This window comes from Salmo salar, chromosome 10 (genome assembly GCF_965601325.2).
Source record: "Salmo salar chromosome 10, fSalSal1, whole genome shotgun sequence".
Classification (NCBI taxonomy): Eukaryota; Metazoa; Chordata; class Actinopteri; order Salmoniformes; family Salmonidae; genus Salmo; species Salmo salar.
In genome coordinates, this window is record NC_138300.1 from 93175558 (window position 1) to 93192672 (window position 17115).

Sequence of the window (17115 nt, forward strand, 5' to 3'; positions counted from 1 at the left end):
GGAGAGTATTGGAGAAGAACAGTGGCTCATTTGTAAGTGCATACCGAAGAGTTTTATAGCTCTGTGGAATGGAAAAAAATATAAAGTAGGACAGAAAGGCTCTCCAACCGAGCCCTCCACTTCACACACAGAGGCTACAGCACAAGAGACTCCATATATGGACACGTATGGAAGTGTCTCTGTGTATGTAGACACGGAAAGTTCTAACCTTGTGACATTAGGGGCAAAATAATTTAGGCAACAAGATGCTAGGCTACAAACTGCGTAAATGCAAAACTTGGAGTGTGAAGATATTCGGAGGGGGTCAACCACTCAGAACGGGAAATTGTCAACACAAGACCACTCAAAGAACAGTGGGTTTTCAGTTCAACTACTTGTAAAGATCTCCCCCATATCAGTAGCTTTCAACATCCTCTGATCCATGGAGGGAGAATTCCTGACCAGGACACAGCCCTGATGATGCTGGTAAGGAATCTCTTATCTGAAACTTGGAGAAATTCAAGCTGCCAGTAAACAGTCATTTACTTTCTCCTCCCCCTTGTTGGCTTCCTCATTGGTATGTGAAAACAAGCAGTCAAAGTGCAAAATACAATGACCCCCAAGTTCACATTTTTCTCCTAATTTGAACGGGTCTACATGAATATCTGCCATAAGCAAGCCCAAGTTAGTGTTTTAAAAGTTATTGATAGGGCTGATATTGATATTAAAAAAACTTTTAGGCTTGAAGAACTTTTATTTTATATTTGGGTTAAATTGTGATATTAGCACCCCCTATGACTTAGAAGTTAATCATGGTGCCCCCCTCCTCATTTATTTCCCCCTCTTCATGACAGAGCTGCATCAGATATGCCTGACATTCTTTCCTCTGTGTCTTCCCAGATGTGGAGGGGGAACACAAACAAACGCTTTGGGAGGAGTCCTGGCTAGCCCACAAATATTCCATCATTATGGCTACCACCCGCAGTGGTCTTTTTGGAGCAGAAAAAAGGACATTCTTCACATGGGTTTCTTTACCTCAAGTTCTTCATGTTTTCTTTCCATATACTCCCAGTTAGCACATTTAGTTCCTTGGAAGCTGTGGGAATGGATGTTTTTGGTTTACCACTGGCCCTGGGTACAAAGCCATAAGTTTCCTGACCGGTAAAACTGAATGTTCTGAGAACGGAAGTGAACATTTCACCTGTAATGACAACATGCATTTGTAGGTTGCAGGGAGGTTCTGAGAATGTTTTGCTATGGTTCCCTGAAAGTTTCATTAATGTTCTCAGAATGTTCTCAGAACACTGCTAGTTTAGGTTAACTGTTTTGAACTCCAAACACAGACAGCACACATGGAAATTAATTTGCTTAAGCATTAATCACACAAGCACATTTATTTTTTTTGTGGCACGGTGTCAGTGAGATTCAAACCTAAACTCAGCAAAAAAAGAAATGTCCTCTCACTGTCAACTGCGTTTATTCTATGCAAACTTAACATGTGTAAATATTTGTATGAACATAACAAGATTCAACAACTGAGACATAAACTAAACAAGTTCCAAAGACATGTGATTAACAGAAATGGAATAATGTGTTCCTGAACAAAGGGGGGGGGGGTCAAAATCAAAAGTAACAGTCAGTATCTGGTGTGGCCACCAGCTGCATTAAGTACTGCAGTGCATCTCCTCCTCGTGGACAGCACCAGATTTGCCAGTTCTTGCTGTGAGATGTTACCCCACTCTTCCACCAAGGCACCTGCAAGTTCCCGGACATTTCTGGGGGGAATGTTCCTAGCAGCCCTCACCCTCCAATCAAACAGGTCCCAGACGTGCTCAATGGGATTGAGATCCGGGCTCTTCGCTGTCCATGGCAGAACACTGACATTCCTGTCTTGCAGGAAATCACGCACAGAATGAGCAGTATGGCTGGTGGCATTGTCATGCTGGAGGGTCATGTCAGGATGAGCTTACAGGAAGGGTACCACATGAGGGAGGAGGATGTCTTCCCTGTAACGCACAGCGTTGAGATTGCCTGCAATGACAACAAGCTCAGTCCGATGATGCTGTGACACACCGCCCCAGACCATGACGGACCCTCCAACTCCAAATCGATCCCACTCCAGAGTACAGGCCTCGGTGTAACGCTCATTCCTTTGACGATAAATGCGAATCCGACCATCACCTCTGGTGAGACAAAACCGCGACTCGTCAGTGAAGAGCACTTTGTGCCAGTCCTGTCTGGTCCAGCGACGGTGGGTTTGTGCCCATAGGCGATGTTGTTGCCGGTGATGTCTGGTGAGTACCTACCTTACAACAGGCCTACAAGCCCTCAGTCCAGCCTCTCTCAGCCTATTGCGGACAGTCTGAGCACTGATGGATGGATTGTGCGTTCATTGTGTAACTTGGGCAGTTGTTGTTGCCATCCTGTACCTGCCATGCAGGTGTGATGTTCGGATGTATCGATCCTGTGCAGGTGTTGTTACACGTGGTCTGTCACTGCGAGGACAATCAGCTGTCCGTCCTGTCTCCCTGTATCGCTGTCTTAGGTGTCTCACACAGGGGCGAAAATCTGATATCAACTTTGGAGGGGACAATTACATGACATTTTCTCAAGAGCAATTCCTGAGGGGGACACCCAAAGTAGTGCTGTAACACATAGCCTACATTGTAATATGGTAAATGTATATTGAGGAACCAAAGAAATAAGGTGTTTGCCGTACTCCTAACTACCGGTACCCAAAACTACACAACTAATCACAACAGCAATACCATTGCCTTTAACAAATCTTAGTTCAGTCACCAGTTTAAGTTGAGAGTGGGGGTATCCATGGCATTTTCCAATTATGTTCCTATTTTACAAGTCAAAAAAATTGAGAACCTTTCATAATGTTGCCAAACAAAGACTCAACAAACTTACCTGAGACTCCCTGTCTCTGCCAGTCTGTCCCTGCATATCTGTCCCCAACTCTGCTGTCTGTGTGCCATCTGTTGCCTGCTCTGCCAAATGACATCATTGTGAAACATTTCCATTAGAATTTCATTTCTTTCTTATGAACATTTTATCAACTAGTCTTTGAGATATTAGGCTACTAGGGTTCTTACTATGCGTTTTGGTGTATTGAAAAATACTCTGATGTCCGTCTTTTATTTTTCTGCCATTTTTCTACCTGGCTGGCTGGCTGGCTGGCTACACACACAGTGTGTAGGTTATTTACAGTAGGAGATGGGCTTCTATCATCTTCAATCATTCTATTTGGTCTTCGATCTAAAAGGTAGCTAGCAAATGTGAAACGGATTAAAATGACAAGAGTTGACAGCTGTATGAGTTCACCATTTACACAACATATGCTGCAACCTTTTGTAATTGTAATAGTTTGTTTCATATTGGCTGGCTTCCAACAATAGCTGAATTTGCAAAGCTAGCGAGCACCAATTCAGTTTCAGTGGTGTTTGCTATAATCTTTGCTACCCGGGTTAAATAAAGGTGAAATAAAATAAATAAATAAATAAAAGTTCACTTGCGACAATTTAGCTTTTGCAACGAGACCATTAAATATATTTAAGACAATGGTAGAAGAGAGTGTAGTTCTGTTCAGTTTGGATTTCAGTTTATCGCTAACCTTATCACAGGGACTTTGAAGCACTAATTTACATCATCTGCATGCTGATTCCATCTTTGACGACGCCACATAAATGGAATAGGTACTAGCTAGCTTAATAGTTAATATTTGCGCGGTAGCTCTGCATAGTCAGCTAGTGTGTGTGCGCGATTGACTGGATTAACCTCACGTCAGTTACGTGCATTGAGTGCCTTTCAGACAGTAGATACGACCTCTTTGTTACCTAGCAAGCTAAGGAACTGGCAGTGGATCAAACCATTGTTAGGCAAAGGGTGGGGGGGTTGCAATCTTTTGAAACTTAAAAACGCGCTATTAAGTGTCTATAATCAGCACAATTGCTTTCATTGCGTATTATTAATATTATTTAAATTACATAGTTATGTTTCAGTGATATATTGGGATATATCCGCCCCTGGTCTCACAGTAGGGACATTGCAATTTATTGCCCTGGCCACATCTGCAGTCCTCATGCCTTCTTACAGCATGCCTAAGGCACGTTCACGCAGATGAGCAGGGACCCTGAGCATCTTTCTTTTGGTGTTTTTCCAGAGTCAGTAGAAAGGTCTCTTTAGTGTCCTACGTTTTCATAACTGTGACCTTAATTGCCTTAATTGTAAGCTGGTAGTGTCGTAACGACCGTTCCACAGGTGCATGTTCATTAATTGTTTATGGTTCATTGAACAAGCATGGGAAACAGAGTTTAAACCCTTTACAATCAAGATCTGTGAAGTTAATTGGATTTTTACGAATTATCTTTGAAATACAGGGTCCTGAAAAAGAGACGTTTCTTTTTTTGCTGAGTTTAGGATGGTGTGTTCCCCATCCATGGAATTAGTCCACTGTGCCACCTGGATGGAACTAGCATGCAATGTATTTTTACAAAAAAAAAAGCTGTTCATTTTAGCCTAGTCAAAGAGACCCCTTTTCAAAGGAAACAAGCAATCATTAAGATCAGGTGTGGCAAATTAGTGGGCTCGGCCAACACACCTGAACAAACTTAACAAGATAGAGCAGGGGCAGGCAACCCTGTTCCTGGAGTGCCGAAGGGCACCACACTTGATCAACAGCTAATTTGTCAGTTCAGTGATTGCCTAAATTCAAAACACCTGGTCTTCCAGGTTGGGCAAATCAAAAACAGGGTTACCTACCACTAAGGTAAAGGATAGAGAGAGTTTTTTTTTATTGATGCTGAGAACCTATTGTATAAAATAACATTCTTTGAACGTTCTCTGAACGTTACCAAGGTTTTCTTAACATTCCCAGGACAATTTGAGAACATGACTTTAAATAGAACCATGAGGAAATCTGTAGAAAACGTTATGCTGAAGTACTGAAATTCCAACAGAAGAATTATGTTTCTTAACGTTCTCTGAACTATTTGAGAACATTCCCAATGTCAAACCAGCTGGAGAACATTCCTAGAACATTACCGACATTGAAATTAAATGTAACCACGTTTGAACTTTTAGGAAAATTCTGTTAAAGTAATGAAATACCAAAAACAATTGTCAAGTTCCTTAAGTGCTAGCTGGGCTCTCTCTGTCTGTTTGAAGTGTACTGGAGGTTAGTTGTACTGTAGGCTCGTTCTTACTCTAGACAACATATGAGTTTGAATTAAAACAGAAAATAAAATACATGTTTCTTTATTTCAACTGTGACAGATTGATTTGTACCTCAGCACAGAGTCAGCCCTAAAACAGGATATGAACTTCAACCTTGCAAGCTGAAATATGTCAACTGAGTTTTGTACACAGATCAATCTAAGACAAAAAATAATGTTGTTGACTTTGAGGTTAGCCTTGATGGTTTGTGCTACTTGGAAATGTTCATCAGTGGCAGACAGGAACTCCAGTGAGGACAAAGAGGGTGCCCCATTCCTGGCCCATACAAGACTCCCCCAGGCAAGACACATAGAGAGGGTCTTTCACTGCTCAAACTATCAAAAGAAACCTCATATAGCAAAAGGTGGAATTCTGTGCAGCTTTATTGGGGCACCTCTAGCTGAAAGGGGACCTCCCCCACCCCTGAGTCTCTAATTTCTTAGTTATGAAAGTGAAAATGTACTGTACCTGGTTGTGAAGGCATTGGCTGTGGCTAGATGTCGGTCTATGCTAATTCAGAATGTGATATCTGTAACTCAGGGAACATAACGTGCAGAGAGACCCGGGACCCTATGACACCAGGGCATTAATAGGCCATGGCACTTAGGTTACAGGAGGGTAGGTTTACGCCCCGCCCCCCTCCCCTCCCCAACATACTCTCTCCATATTCGCTGTGCTAAATGTATGCCCATGCATGGCACTGTAATCCTTAGGGAGCGGCCACAGGGATCCAAGGGGCTCTATATATATCTGGACCATGTCTGTAGAATCCTCAAATAGTATTTACAAGGAACCTTCTAACACTGCACTTCTCAGAGACACAGACTGACTGGGTGTATAGTGGGTTCTAAACCAACTATAGAGTACCATCCAGACTAGGCCTCTGCTCTCAGTAACATTCTTGTCTGTTTGACTGACTGACTGACTGACTGACTGACTGACTGACTGACTGACTGACTGGCTTGGGTTCCCACAAGGGACCACTTTTTTTGTGTGTCAAATGGTAGATGTGATTTTGTCCAGACAGGAGACAGCATAGGTGTACAAAGGGTGACTTACAAAAAAGGCAAGCCCAAACAAGCAAGCCCCTTACCACTGGTGAAATAATTCTGTAATATTCATAGGTAACACTGTACTCATGAAGTCCTTGCCTAGCCTTTTCAGCTACTGGCTCTGGCTGGTACAGTATCTTCAACCTCTGGCCCAGAAGATTGCTTCCCAGATGTAAACCAATGCAAGAGTAAACTTAATTGTTTGTAGGCTTGACAGGCACGTAACGATTTCATTCAATTTTCTTCCTATGCATATATAAAGTTGTGTGAGATATGCTACTTAACATATCTACAGTATATTTACTTTCCCAACAGAGGTGGCAATCTGACATACTGTGAAGTTTGGAGTCCACTACCTGTGAGGCTATAAGGCCAAATGATTTTTTTTTTTAAACGTAACCTTTATTTAGCTAAGCAAGTCAGTTATGATGACAGCCCAGGAACAGTGAGTTAACTGCCTTGTTCAGGGGCAGAACGACAGTTTTTTTTTACCTTGTCAGCTCGGGGATTCGATCTAGCAACCTTTTTGTTACTGGCCCAACACTCTAACCACTAGGCTACCTGCCGCACGTGTGATGCAAGAGTATTTTCAGCCATGACAAAGTCCCATAGCTTCTCTCCCATGGGCTCTCACGCTTAGCTGACAAGCTCTTATACAAAAGTCCAGTGCAGCTCAGCTCAGCTCCTCCATATGCAGCCAAAGAGGGTAACTGGACATTTCATAGACACAGGGAACCCTTACTGTAAGAGATCAGCAGACCTGATAGACCCTCACTACCATCTTCATTATTAATTCTGAAACAGACCTGGCTATGGTACCAGTCAAACAGACATTATTCTCATGATTAAACCTGTCTGTAATACTCTTCTTATGTCTTTTCGGATTTGTGTCTGGATCTGGTCTGGATCTGATCATGTCCATAATCACAACCTAACAGAGTAGTATAAACCCATCTCTGGAGGAACTGTCATTGTGAATTATTTTACATGCTGCCTGACACAATATAAGGCAAGCCAAAGGAATGAGTTCTTCATCAGGTATCACTTGGTTGGAGTAGTACAGACTCCCTAAAGCACTGGTAAAGTGTGAGGATCCCCAGCTGATCCACTGTGATCTCCATGTATGCCAGGCATGCTGCTATGTTGTACTGGGCTCAGACAAAGCCAAGTGTCAACTCTCTGACATAATAGAAATAACACAACCTTAGTTTGACAGAGGGTGACATGATGGGAGAGAGTGGTGGTAAATGACCATGAAAGTTAACTCAATGCACTCTGTCTGAAACTATGTATAGTGCATTTATGATTTACAAATAACATTTTATGATTTCTATGATTTCTAAATAATGTTTTATGGAAAACACTTTATTATTTCAAATGTTACAATTTGCATGAGGATGATTATTTTTCTCAATAAAATGGTAGGTTTAGACTACACAAACACATTCATTTTCAAAAGATGCTCTGATCCCTCACAAAAGCATTGAATTACACAGTGGTTATCAAGAGTTATTTTAATTATTGGATTCCAAGTAAACTCATAATTATACCAGTTCTAGATTTTTTTTCAGTGTCAGGGAAATGTTGGGTTCTGTAGCTGTAAAGAGCTATCAGGACTGAAACATGGTTGACACACTGAGCCAAACAAAACTCAGACTACTCTCTACATTCTGAAACTTGCGTTACAAAATCATCTTCATATTCATGTGTCGATTTGATAATAAGGGAAACCTTTGTTTTCCAAAACTACAATAAGACCTTTCCTACTCGATTCTAAGAATTACATCTTTCACATCTGTTGTTTTAAGCACCTATAATATCCAAATGGAAATATGATTTGGAGGTATATTTTCTAAACTCAAAAAGAAAACTTCATAATAGAGCTTATTTTCATTTCCAGAATACTGTTGCAAATTCAGCAGTATTCTGTAACTGAGTCAGGTTTGTACGCTTCCTTGTTCGCACACACTTTTTCAGTTCTGACCACAAATGTTCTTTAGGATTGAGGTCAGGGCTTTGTGATGGCCACTCCAATACCTTGACTTTGTTGTCTTTAAGCCATTTTGCCACAACTTTGTAAGTATTGCGACCAGTGCTCCACACTGAAAATACTATAGGGACAACTGAAGAACAAGCTCATGCAATATTAAAATCAATCTATACGGTACAATTCAACATAACTTTGCTATGACAGCCTTGCACTGTCTGGTAAGAACTGAGGTATATGTTGTATATGTTGCAGCTGTAGTGTACAGTATATCTATGAGCATGAGTTATTTTAATAAATACAAACGATTGTGCCATATTCCCAGCATGGTGAAAAGTTGAACTGAACCCTGACCTCTAAACCATATTTGTCTTCCAAGATCACTTTTCTGAGTCAGAGTGAAAAAAAGGAAGTCGTAGACAAATCTGCAGTTAACATTTCCTCTGCAAGTTATTATTATACAAAAAGTTCTCTGCCACAGCATGGGCTGGCTTAGCCCTGCAGGAACATCATAACATCTTAATACTACCTGTCACTCAAAGGCAGCCCATGACACATTGACCTCCACAATGACTAACTACAGTTGAAGGCGGAAGTTTACATACACCTTCGCCAAATACATATAAACTCAGTTTTCACAATTCCTGACATTTAATCTTAGTAAAAATTCCCTGTCTTAGGTCAGTTAGGATCACCACTTTATTTTAAGAATGTGAAATGTTAGAATAATAGTAGAGAGAATGATTTATTTCAGCTTTTATTTCTTACATCACATTCCCAGTGGGTCAGAAGTTTACATACACTCAATTAGTATTTGGTAGCGTCGCCTTTAAATTGTTTAACTTGGGTCAAACGTTTCAGGTAGCCTTCCACAAAATTCCCACAAAAAGTTGGGTGAATTTTGTCCCATTCCTCCTGACAGAGCTGGTGTAACTGAGTCAGGTTTGTACGCTTCCTTGTTCGCACACACTTTTTCAGTTCTGACCACAAATGTTCTTTAGGATTGAGGTCAGGGCTTTGTGATGGCCACTCCAATACCTTGACTTTGTTGTCTTTAAGCCATTTTGCCACAACTTTGTAAGTATACTTGGGGTCATTGTCCATTTGGAAGACCCATTTGCGACCAAGCTTTAACTTCCTGACTGATGTCTTGAGATGTTGCTTCAATATATCCACATCATTTTCCTCCCTCATGATGCCATCTATTGTATGAAGTACACCAGTCCCTCCTGCAGCAAAGCACCCTCACAACATGATGCTGGCACCCCCGTGCTTCATGGTTGGGATGGTGTTCTTCGGCTTGCAAGCGTCCCCCTTTTTCCTCCAAACATAATGATGGTCATTATGGCCAAACTGTTCTATTTTTGTTTCATCAGACCAGAGGACATTTCTCCAAAAAGTACGATCTTTGTCCCCATGTGCAGTTGCAAACCATAGTCTAGCTTTTTTATGGTGGTTTTGGAGCAGTGGCTTCTTCCTTGCTGAGTGGCCTTTCAGGTTATGTCGATATAGGACTCGTTTTACTGTGAATATAGATACTTTTGTAACTGTTTCCTCCAGCATCTTCACAAGGTCCTTTGCTGTTGTTCTGGGATTGATTTGCACTTTTCTCACCAAAGAACATTCATTTCTAGGAGACGGGAATGCGGCTCCTTCCTGAGCAGTATGACAGCTGCGTGGTCCCATGGTGTTTATACTTGCATACTGTTGTTTGTACAGATGAACATGGTACCTTCAGGCGTTTGGAAATTGCTCCCAAGGATGAACCAGACTTGTGGAGGTCTACAATTTTTTTTCTGAGGTCTTGGCTGATTTCTTTTGATTTTCCCATGATGTCAAGCAAAGAGGCACTGAGTTTCAAGGTAGGCCTTGAAATACATCCACAAGTACACCTCCAATTGCCTCAAATTATGTCAATTAGCCGATCAGAAGCTTCTAAAGCCATGACACCATTTTCTGGACTTTTCCAAGCTGTTTAATAAAAGGCACAGTAAACTTCTGACCCACTGGAATTGTGATACAGTGAATTGTAAGTGAAATAATCTGTCTGTAAACAATTGTTGGAAAAATTACTTGTGTCATGCACACAGTAGATGTCCTAACCGACTTGCCAAAACTATAGTTTGTTAACAAGAAATGTGTGGAGTGGTTGAAAAATGAGTTTAAATGACTCCAACCTAAGTGTATGTAAACTTCTGACTTCAACTGTACACAGTCTGTCTGGAGACTGTGCTTACTCATTAATTACTCTTTCAACAATGGGGCTGAGAGTACTGTGTCACGTGGGTTTCATAACCACGTCTTTATAACAATTCAGTAATGATGAGATGGGAGACAGGAATCAGTTCAACTATTTATTTGATCTCCACATAACTCAGATGATGCTCTGCACCACAACCCCAATACATCTCCTCCCCACTTTCTTAAATTGTCCCAATTATGAACAAAAATTATGAACAACCTTACAAGTCCCTAGCGTCTTGGTGTCCTCCTATCTCTCGTAGGGTAACAGTGGTCAACCTGACTCTCAACAACATCTTGAGACTTTGGCACTGACACAGGTGTAGACGTGTGTAGCCTACTGTATGTCACAGTCTCATCATACACGTGTGGGTGCGGCTGAGTCAGTGTCGTGAGAATGTGACTGTGAGCCCCTAGGTGACGACTGCTTGGTCAGGGTGTCTGTCACCCAGTAACAGTTCTGGACCACTTTGACTGGTGGTTCTGTCGGTGTGGCTTTACTCAACAGTAACTGATCTGTGTGCCTTTTCTAGATGATGTCCTCTGCAGTCTGGACAGTGATGGACACAACATCATATGATGCAAAATGCGTCATACCGGCTGTATTTCTGTTTTTTGAAAGTTATATATCTTGAAAACTTGATTGCTGACGTGGACTTATGAAGCAAATGCCAAAAGATCGTTTTTGGGTGGAGTTTTCCTTTTGAGGCTTTTTCTCAGCTATCTGCAATACAGGTATGATTGAAAAATGAAACAGGTGTTAAACATGTGCTTTGCTACACATAAAGCATTGTCAACACTTTGATTAAATCAGTATAACTAGTATATCAATATCTTTCAAAATACATTTTACAGTGCATTCAGAAGGTATTCAGACCCCTTGACTTTTTCCACATTTTGTTACGTTACAACCTTATTCTAAAATTGACTAAATTGTTTTTTTACCTTAATCAATCTACAAACAATAACTCATAATGACAAAACAAAAACAGCTATTTTCAAGTCTCTCCAGAGATGTTTGATCAGGTTCAAGTCTGGGCTCTGGCTGGGCCACTCAAAAACATTCAGAGACTTGTCCCGAAGCCACTCCTGCGTTGTCTTGGCTGTGTGCTTAGTGGTCGTTGTCCTGTTTGAAGGTCTGGAGCAGGTTTTCATCAAGGATCTCTCTGTACTCTGTTTCCGCTCATCTTTCCCTCGATCCTGACTAGTCTCCCAGTCCCTACTGCTGAAAAACATCCCCACAGCGTGATGCTGTCACCACCATGCTTCACCGTAGGGATGGTGCCAGGTTTCCTCCAAATGTGACACTTGGTATTCAGGCCAAAGAGTTCAATCTTGGTTTCATCAGACCAGAGAATCTTGTTTCATGGTCTGAGAGTCCTTTAGGTGTCTTTTGGCATACTCCAAGTGGGCTGTCATGTGCCTTTTGCTGAGGAGTGTCTTCCGTCTTGCCACTTCACCATAAAGGCCTGATTGGTAGAGTGCTACAGAGATGGTTGTCCTTTTGGAAGGTTCTCCCATCTCCATAGAGGAACTCGAGCACTCCGTCAGAGTGACCATCGGGTTCTTGGTCACCTCCCTGACCAAGTCCCTTCTCCTCCGATTGCTCAGTTTGGCCAGGAGGCCAACTCTAGGAATAGTCTTGGTGGTTCCAAACTTCTTCCATTTAAGAATGAAGGAAGCCACTGTGTTCTTGGGGAACTTCAATGCTGCAGAAATTTTTCGGTACCCTTCCCCAGATCTGTGCCTCGACACAATCCTGTCTCGGAGCTCTACGAACAATTCCATTAACCTTATAGCTGGTTTTTGCTCTGTCATGCACTGTCAACTGTGGGACCTTATATAGACAGGTGTGTGCCTTTCCAAATCATGTCAAGTCAATTTAAATGTACCACAGGTAAACTCCAATCCAGTTGTAGAAACATCTCAAGGATGGTCAATGGAAACACTTGATAAAAATATTATTACATAATAGCCAATTGGCGTTAAGCTCAACTGAGTGAGCTCAGCTGTGAATGGTCATGGCGGACAAAAAAAAAGTGTGAAGGGAAGCAAGTTTGGATTGGGCTTCAGACCAACCAAAACACATCAGAAGCCCAAAAAAATTAATTATTGCATCTCGTTGTGTTGTCCTTTTAGCTAGCTAGCTAAAATCTGCCATTTCCTAAATTAGAAATGGATGGAGATAGGGATTTGGACTTGTGGTTTTACTTAATGCTCCGTACTGGCCAATGATTATAAAGGTGATTCTGATCCAACCATACATTCGTAGATTGTGCCCCTGGCCTGAAAGGAAGGGAAGTTCAACATGTAGCTAGATGCAGTATGCTAATGTTAACTAGCTGACTTGGCGGATCGTTGCCCATAAAAAGGAAGTTAGGCTAGCCAGCAAGCATTTTAGCCAGGTAGCATAGGACAACAAAAACGAAGTGTGTACTGTATGACAGAGTCATAGACCATTTATACAACATGAAAGAGGAGGATGGCATTGGCGTTTCTCTACAAGTAGGGGGAGTCAACATGTTTTTTTTTACTTGCACGCACGCACAAACACACACCACACACACACACAGAAATCAGTGTCATGGACAGCCATATCATAGTTAGCTTACGTTGATTAGACTAAATCGTTTTTGGTGTCTTTTAGTTGTCATTGTATCAGACTAAGCATAGGTGATTAGATAATGTTAGAATGTTGGAGTTGAAATAGTGCTGGAATAGTGGCGGCAGCTCCTGTTTTCTTTGCGACTTGCGGTACCTCTTCTTGGTTCTAAATCAATCGTTGTTTAGTAGTCTGAAAATGTCGGAAACATAACGTTGCTTGACCATGCTGTAGTTCACGCAACTGTTTGTTATATGCAATATGTTTTGTGGACTTCACCGGACAGATGTTGCTCTCCGGTTTTGTGATCAAACAAACGTGTGGTTGAATATTCAGAATTTATTTTAAGGGACTATGAGCTTCTTATTGTCTCAGCGTTAGGCCTATATATCACGGTGTCAACACATATTTTTTACCGTTATTTCACTAGGCAAGTCAGTTAAGAACAAATTCTTATTTACAATGACAGCCTAGGAACGGGCTAACTGCCTTGTTCAGGGGCAGAACGACAGATTTTTACTTTGTCAGCACGGGGATTCGATCTAGCAATCTTTCGGTTACTGGTACAACGCTCTAATCACTAGGCTACCTTCCACATATGAACTAACAGGTTATAGAGCAAACAACACAATTATCACAACACATAGGTTGTAATATTTTGGTTTCCCCAGTGAATTTACCCACACGCCGTTGTTCACTCTTTAAGGTTCACTTTTGTAAATCACTTTCCCTAAAATAAATAAGGTCAGCGAGTAGATTGATTGGGCACTTATTTTTTGCTGTGGACAGTTTGCGTGTGATGTGTGAAGGCATCAACTCATGTACTGTTTGAGAAGTTATCACTCACGGGAGTGTGGTGGTGCTTGAATGAACGGCCAATCATATTGCTCAAATAGCTTACAAATGGCATGACATTTAAGCTTGTGGTCTTCAATGAGTTTCAATAGAGTACCACAGTATGAGTCATAATACCTAGCGGTCAAACACGAAAATGGTTCCAATCATTTTTGCAATAGGGGATTTTAGAAACACTTCAAATATGGGCTGTGTTTTGTTTAGGCTTACCCTGGTGTGACGTTTTAATAACTGTGTAAATCTCTCTCTGACAAGGTGACTTACCAATATATTTGCTTGTATTACCCCCCAAAAATGAAATGCTAATTAGCTACTAATGTGGCTATCATACAAAACTCCAAATGCCTGTCTCAAATTTCACGTCACTCACCAGGGCCATGATGATCTGGATGAGACTGCCGAATCGAGCGAAAAGTAAAAATCTCTGGATTAACTATCTAATGTTAGCTAAATTGTGTCATTAATAAATTAGCGAAATAAATTGGGCAAGTTTTACATTACACAATACCTGTTATCTAGCTCATGGTTTGCTAGTTATCAGTATTAGCCTGGCTAGATTTGCCTAGCCATTTAAATGCATAAAAACAAGTTTAGCCTTCTTTGGCTTTTATAAACCAACAGTCTAGCTTACTAGTTAACTATAGCTATCTAACTCAGATGAAGAAGCTAGGAGTTCTTGATCATGTTTGCTTGAGTCTTTGGGTGAGGGTTGGGTAGCCTATTCAAGTACTACTTGACTTGTAACTACCCTAACTAGCTGTCCTATTTAGGTCTGGCTTTTTGAGAGGTTTCAGAGATGGACTGATTAGCAGACCAAGCTCTCCCTATCCCAGTTTGCTGTCCCCACTTGCTTCAAGATGTCCACCATGTCCAGCACACCTCCACTTCGCTGTATATACTGAATCTATTCTACTGTATTTAGTATATGCCACTCCGACATTGCTCATCCTAATATTTATTTATTCCTTAATTCCATTATTTAACTTTTAGCTTGTGTGCATTGTTGTGAATTGTTACATATTACTGCACTGTTGGAGCTACAGTAGAAACACAAGCATATCGCTACACCCGCAAGGCATAACGCGTGAGTGCGGAACGAGAGACGAAAAGTCAAAATGTTCCATTACCGTACTTAGAAGCATGTCAAACACTGTTTAAAATCAATCTTTATGGTATTTTTAACGTAAAATTGTGATAATATTCCAACCGGACAATAGCATATTCATTCAAGAAGAAAAAGAAGGAACGGCTTGCTCGCGTGTCCGCACATATCCAATCCCTTTGTTGCCAGGCAGACCACTCAGTAACTGAGCACCTATACTCTGCCCAGTAACAGGAGAATGCTCAAACCACTTTCTGAAGGCTTTAGACAGCCAATGGAAGCTTTAGGAAGTGCAACGTCACCCCACAGACACTGTAGCTTCGATAGAGAATCAAAACAAGAACTACAATTCTCAGACTTTCCACTTCCTGCTTGAATTTTTCTCAGGTGTTTGCCTGCCATATGAGTTATGTTATACTCACAGACACCATTCAAACAGTTTTAGAAACTGTTTTCTATCCAAATCTACTAATAATATGCATATTCTAGTTTCTGGGCCAGAGTAGTAACCTGTTTAAATTGTGTACGTTTTTCATCCGGCCATGAAAACACTGCCCCCTAGCCCAGACAGGTTGTAAGTCAGCCATATCAGCTAGGTTTTTTTAAAGGCAGTAAATGAGGCTGAATGAACTGTTTTGCTGTCAGACAAGTCTTTGCTGATAGCCAGGTGTATCAGTTTTAAGGATTCACTCCATGGTGCTGAAAAGAAAGCTCTGCTGTTGGGACAGCTTTATGTAGGCCCTAACAGTTTGAGGGCACCGTTTGTCAGTGTTATAGTGCAATTAATGTATTGTTCAGTGTTGTGGCTTTGCTGGCATGTATTTAAAACATTTTTGGGGTCGGGTTGCCCAACCAAAATGTACATGCTCAAATCTCCACTGTTTCCATGTATAGGTGATTGTACTGGCCTGTGTGGTACAGTCTTCCATTTGTGTTGTAGTTTGTGGCATCGTATTGTTTAGTTATCATTTGTGTCAACATTAAGTCTAAGCCACAGATTGTTAACTTCCTGTTGGTCCCAGTACTGGTTGATGTGCTGGTCTAAGTGACCGCACACACTCAAATGGACCTACAGCTGGGGAAAGATTATTTTCATCATTCACACACAGACAGTGTAAACCACCATGTTGTCAACAAAATGCTGTCCTCTATGCTTAAGTTGTATTGTATATGGCTCAATTTGTTGAAATGCTGTGATCACTCATTGTCTTTGGAACTCCATCTTATCGCTATAAACCCACCTTACCGTCAGTAATTTTCCCTATTCACTTATTCTTCTCCTGATTTGATAACATCTAGACTCAGTAACACGTTTAAAAGTGTTGTGGTGTAATGTTTTTTCACCTGTGTAATGCTGTCCTTCTCCTGCTTATTCTGGGTTTCAGACTGAATGCAGTGGTAAATGTGCTGCTCACAATTGACAGCAGCAACATGGACAAGAAGGGTGTTGATATAGCTGTGTTTAGGCATGGCTTCCTTGTTTTGAGTCTGTTAAGTGTGTCTCTCATCCTGCTGGTGCTAGTATTTTATATTAAACCTACCTTACACATCCAGTTGTTTCTCCATTTGTAACTCATCCATCAAAAATCACTAAATCTTGTTTTACATTTTGTTATTTGTGTTGGTCTAATTCCTATAATGAAAGAGCAGAAGAATCTGTGCTCTTTCAGATAATAATAGTTAATATGGTGCTCTTCGATGTCCCAGGTTTGCGGCATTGATGAATAAATAGTTGTATCTTTACTTTCAAGGCAGATGTTTGTTGTTTTATGTTTGAAAGGCATATGTATGAATTGTCAACTATATTTGTCTAGTATTTTAGATGTATTTAAAACAATGAAATTGTTGTAGTTCAGGTGTTTGTGATTGATGGGTGACTAGGTGCATTCTTTTCAAATAAATATGCTTATTCATTCATGAGTATGAATACATTCTGCAACAGTTAATCTGGCTTTGAATCTGCAACAGAACATGTCAACAAGTTAGTTGACGTCCTGAATTCTGTCACCATGAATTTAAATAGATTTCACCTCTTTCATATAGTTGGCAGGAATTATAGGGATTTGAATATAGACCT